The sequence below is a fragment of the Morus notabilis genome, unplaced genomic scaffold (assembly GCF_000414095.1).
Source record: "Morus notabilis unplaced genomic scaffold, ASM41409v2 Scaffold860, whole genome shotgun sequence".
Classification (NCBI taxonomy): domain Eukaryota; kingdom Viridiplantae; phylum Streptophyta; class Magnoliopsida; order Rosales; family Moraceae; genus Morus; species Morus notabilis.
The window spans coordinates 15,823-21,539 of record NW_010361004.1 but is presented as its reverse complement, the minus strand read 5'-3'; the positions used below and the strand labels follow the sequence as shown (position 1 = coordinate 21,539).

The 5,717-nt window shown below is 31.2% G+C and overlaps 1 long non-coding RNA gene across 1 annotated transcript; it reads right to left on the bottom strand.

The window, feature by feature from the left end:
- Positions 1–1,804: 1,804 nt before the first annotated feature.
- Positions 1,805–4,572, bottom strand: LOC112091524. Its single transcript, XR_002902177.1, has 3 exons — positions 4,298–4,572; positions 4,153–4,210; positions 1,805–1,898 (listed from the first exon to the last, which is right to left on the bottom strand). It is a non-coding gene; the product is annotated as an uncharacterized LOC112091524 (long non-coding RNA).
- Between the last annotated feature and the right edge of the window lie 1,145 nt (positions 4,573–5,717).

The following is a 5,717-nucleotide window of genomic DNA, read 5'->3' as shown; positions in this document are numbered from 1 at the left end:
AGGAAATGGTTAAAAAAAGTGTACCGTGAGAAAAGTGAATCATAAAAAAAGCAAGAACAACCACGCTAGCTCATAGAAAAATAAAAAATAAAAAATAAAAAACACCACGTAGCTCATCTTTGAGCCAGAAAAAAAAATCTTAAATACAGATAATTTTGAAAATGTACATAAAACTGATTATTTATATATGCAAAAGGTGTAACGCCCGCCATTTACTTTAATAGATAAATAAAGAACTTAATGATTTAATGAGACGGTAATGTTATTTTATGAAATTTATGTTAAGTAAATTAACGTTTGTGTTGAGTTGTATTACAAGTGACAGTAACAAGGAATTAATGTGCTCACGAGATTCATGTTAAAAAAAATTATGTATTTTTATTATGGAAAAATTCAATAATAATGCATAATAGTATAAGTGATACATTATGGTGCATTATTATTTAATTATAATGATGAAACGATGCTATATTATATTATATTATATTATATTATTATCACAATATTTTGTTTACTATTCCCATATGATTTTATTTTATGATTTATGTTACAATGCAAATATTAATTACATGCCAATCTCATGATTTCTTGGTGCTATGCGATTATTAGCATATGATATTGATTGATAATGGTTTAGGAATTTTATATATGATTTATGGCAAGTTTATTTGATGGAGATATGCCTTAATTTGCATTCAGAGCTCAAATTATGAATTTCTATTTCTCTTATTCCTTTTACACTAGCATTTGACTTGATATTCTCTTATTAGATGTGTCAATCGTGATTGATAGACTCAAATCAGAAACTAAAAAACGGAAATCGTGATTGATTTATGGCAGTGTTTGAAGTTGGTTTTGTTTTGTTTTTTTTTTTTTACATTTTTCGAGAAAGAAAAAATGAAAGCATGAGAGAAACGGCGTTTGACACAATTAAAGACAAAAAACGGAAATAGGAGAGAAATAAAAAATGACTTTTAATCGTTTTTTATTTTTTGTTTCCGTTTTCTCCTTTCTCGAGCACAGAGAAAGACATTAATGGATTTTTTATACTGAAAACAATCTCTTGATAAAACTACCAAATACATTTTAAAAAATAATTTATGTCTGAAATTAAAAACATTTTCATTTTCATTTTCATACAAAAAATAAAATTATTTTAAAATGAGTTCCACCCAAAATTCTCTGAGCCCTATCTCCCTTCACATATATCTCTATCTCACTCTTTCTTGCATTGAAGCCCACACCAGGCAAGAACTAAAAAGGTACGTTCTTGGGATTGTAATGTGTTTATACATAGATAATGGCGGTCAGGGATGAATATTTGATGAGGACGATTATGGATATATGTTATTGTATGAATAGATGTATATAAAGCTATGTATAGTGTCAATCAGATTTAGTAATGAAAAATACAGAAATTCATTTCCTATTCTTTCTCTCTCTTCTTTACACAAATTAGTTACTAAAATTTCGGGGTTTTTTTTTCAAACTTATTTTGAAACACAGTTAAATTTTCTTTTTGCCATTCATCATCTATAAAGGTCGCAAAATTATTTTAAATGATTTAAAATAGTCTTCCATGTAAAGTATCAAACGTGATACTATAGATACTATCGGTTTTAGAGTCTATTTAAACGGTTTTATAAAACCCTCTTGCTTATTTTAAATAATTAGAATATTTTCCATCATTTCTCAAATCACCTTTACTTTCGTGAAATTAATCTAAAGGAAATTCGAATTAATAATTATAACTTCTTTCAAATTATTTACACTAACTATAACTTTAAACCTTCTTAACTTTATGCTGAATTTAACTGCATGGTAGTATCCATTGCCCAATTCCTCCACTGTACACGTCTTTCGTCGCAAAGCCCATCACTGAATTATAGGTTGTTTACCTACAACATGAACAAACTTATGAGCTGAAGCTCAGCAAGTACAAATATTTGTCACAAAATATTTTTCACAACGAGCATCATCAAGTAAGATTACATGTCCATTTATGCTTATTATAGATTATCCATTTATCATTATTGGGCTCTATGCACGTACCAATGCGCACAGCCATGAGGAGTGGGGAAACGACCCAAACATTTAGTCCAACTACACCCAAGGTCATTAATAAGATTTTATCGATTATGATCTCCCATTAGAAGCCCGAGAATAATTATCCTCCATTAGATTTCTGAGATCTAGTACGACACTTTACTTAGTCTCATTACCTTGATCTCTTACTTAGGTGAACATGCAATTATGATTATGTCACAAAATAATTAATTTAATGTACTTTAAACAAGAGACATTCATGTGACAAAGAATAAATGCAATGCAATCAAGCAAGCAAATTTCTCAAGCGAAACATTTTAAAACCTTTCATGTTGTAAGTGATGTTTGTACTCACCTGTGCGCTATTGCTTAGCATATACCTACCGCACATCACCTTCATACGATAGTACGTTCCGTATTCACCATTATCAATAATCGATCGTTAATTCGTTATTTAATTTTCCTCACTTCTTTTGTTTAAGTCTTAGAGACTTAGTCTTCCAACCTAATTTAGGATTAATCAATTCTATTAATTATTTTCCTTTTAATTTCTTATTCGGTCTTCTTTATTAACTGATAAAATTAGTTAATCTCCCTTTGTACTTTGTTAATCATTTTAGGTTAATTATTCTTGGTTATTTACATAATTATTTCTTATTAATTAATTAAGTAATTAATTAATCTACTTAATTAATTAATAAGTTCATTATATCTTATCGATTTATAATTCCGATAATCACTATCTTAAAGTCTAGGAATACAACTTAATTGGGTTCCTAAGAGTATTCTTTCGGTATACCGTTAGGTTACCTCTTTTTAAATTCACTTGGGTTTACCAAATTTTTAATCATTCCTAAGTATAGGATTGGGCCTTAGGGACTTGTGTCTTAACTAATCATCGGGTAGATTTTCCTAGGTTTTCTTAGAGATTACCTCATCTCTTACTTGGGCCTTTTGGATTGGGTCCAAGCTTTGTAACCTAGTTGGTTTCCTTATAATCAACCTAAGGGTTACCTCATCCATGATTCGGGCCGCTGAGCCCTTTTGAACTTCTGAAGCTAATGGAGTTCATAAGATGCCACTTCTGGTCTTCTAAGTGTCCTTAGATAAGTGTTCACGACTATCAACGGATGATTTTACCCTTTTAGGAAATTACCGTTTTACCCTTAGCGAGTTTGGTAGTTCTAAGATTACAAATCTAAGGTACTCATTTCCTTAATCATTTTTCCTTCAAGAACCTCGATCTAAAACTCGGAGCTCGGTGTCCATTTGACTGTTTTACCCCTTTATGTTCAAAATGACTGTTTTGCCCTTACTGGCTTTCTAAGTGACTAAAGGGTTTAATTTGGACTTTCGTAATCTTTTTCTACCTTATTAAGGTTATGACTTCTATTTACAGGCTGAACCTCTATAAATTAACATTTTACCACTCGCGTTGAGAAAATTGACATTTTTGCCCTTGGGGTCAAATTTAGTCGCTTTCTACGGTAAGCTCATTTAGACATGAGGATCAAAACTTTAAACTAGACCTAAGGCTAATTCTCACTAAAAAGATCATTTTACCCTCAGTCAAGTTTGGTTAATGAAACTTCTGAGTGCGATAACTTTCTATCAGTGCGGAATTTAGAAAAACTCCAAACATCAACTTTTCTCCACTCATCTAGATCTACACCTAAGCCTAATTTGGTCTCTATCTAGTACCTCCTTTGTAAATTTTCTCGTTTTTAAGCTTAAGGGTGTTTTCGTCCATTTTTATTTTTGAGTGTTTCTCGGATCTGGTCCAAACTTTCCAGACCCCAATAGATCATATATTAGCAGTGTAAAGCCCATAGTTTAATGCCATACTGACCACTTTTCATGCCATATTAGTTTAAAGTTTGCATTTTTCCACAATACTATTCCTAGTCTACCACAAGTTTGTGTCTTTTACTTTGTTACCATGTTTTCAACTCTTTAAAAACCAGATCTAGGGTACTAAACACAGCCATTACATATTTATCTTATCAACTTCACAATATCATAGATCTAGAGGCCAATCTCTTAGAAATAACAACACTTTTCATAATCCCAACAAATATTAAAAGTCTAGAGTTTTGAGGTTTTTACCTTAGATTTAAGACTTTGTTTGCTTTAGAGATTCCTAGATATCCTCTTGATGGATACTCTAGGAGGAAAGAGCACAAGTTTTTCAAAGCTTGGAAGGAAGAACTCAAAAGTGAATAAAATCAAGTTTATGGTATAAGTTTCTTACCCAATCTTCTTCAAAACCCTAGATCTTCAAGCCATAATCCAAGATTTGAGGAGCTTGATTGAGGAAATTTTTGGAGAGTGAGAGGGAGAGGGGTTCGGCCAAATAGAGGAGAAGAGGGAGAGAATTTGTCTTGATTTTGGCTTAGGAGAAGAAGAAGGAAAATGGGATTTTTCATTCTTACCACACCTATTTATATACAAGAGTGAGGAGAGACAAAATTGCAAGAAAATTTTGCTCAAAAACCCTAATGATGACTGGTTTCCTATGCATGGAGAAGAGAGAAAATTTTGCAAATTTCTAGGTGTAATCATGACACTTTAAACCTTAATCTATTGGGTAATTTCTCTTTTTGTCTGAAGTTTATTAACTAAGGGTTCTTCCACTTTTTCCATTTTTAGAAAGATTCCACATCACATAGATTTGACAAGGCATAGGAGAAGTAATCTTTTTGTCTTATATGAGTTAGTGGTAGTTTTAATTTTCATCAAATCCTAACCATTGGATTATAATCTTTCTTGAGACACCTCCTGATGTGATAAAAAACATATCAGTATAAATTCATACCGACAGTATCAATTAGTCTTACTGATTGTATGGCAAGAGTTGGCATGATCGGGTCTTTGCTTTCGAATACTGTTATAAATAAGATTATCTATTTACTAACATTTTTTTTTTAGAAATTTGACTTTCAATATTACGGAATTAATAAATTCCAATTTCCTATGTTGCATCATGTCTCAATGGGAATTACAATTTTCGATTATCAGTCTTGACACTTTTACTTTTGTACTGAAATTCACGAGATGCTTTTATCCGAGAAATTCCATCACTTAAATTCACATTTGAGAATAATGAATGTGACACCTTGTAACTTAAATCACTTGTCACAAAATAAAATCGTCTTACTTAGCATTAGAATTTCATATTACGAAAATGTACGAATTAATAGGAAAACTCATTATCTTAATCCAATTTACGGGATTTGTATTAATGAAATTTTTCGGACATTACATTTTCACATAACGCTAACATCATGGATTTAAACATATCCAGAATTCAAATTCATTAGAAACACACTTTAATCATGTCATGAGAATTATCGATCAAACCAAACCATAGAATTCTCTCTAGTACAATCTATAAAATTCACATGTCATTCATGAAAACCCTCTATCAATAAAGCATAAAATTTATACCTTGAAATCTTATGGATTTGTGGAGCAAACTCGATGGCTTGCATGTAAAATCCTTAAAAAAGAATTTCTTCTAAAGCAGCGTGAAAGAGAGAGGAATGCGAGTGATGAAATAACGGCTTCGGGATTAGAGTGATGGAGTCTCTCTTGAGAATTCTTTAAGCATTGTATCTATGTATTGTCCTCGTTATGTTCATATTAGTTGAATGTATGATAAGCAAACTGAA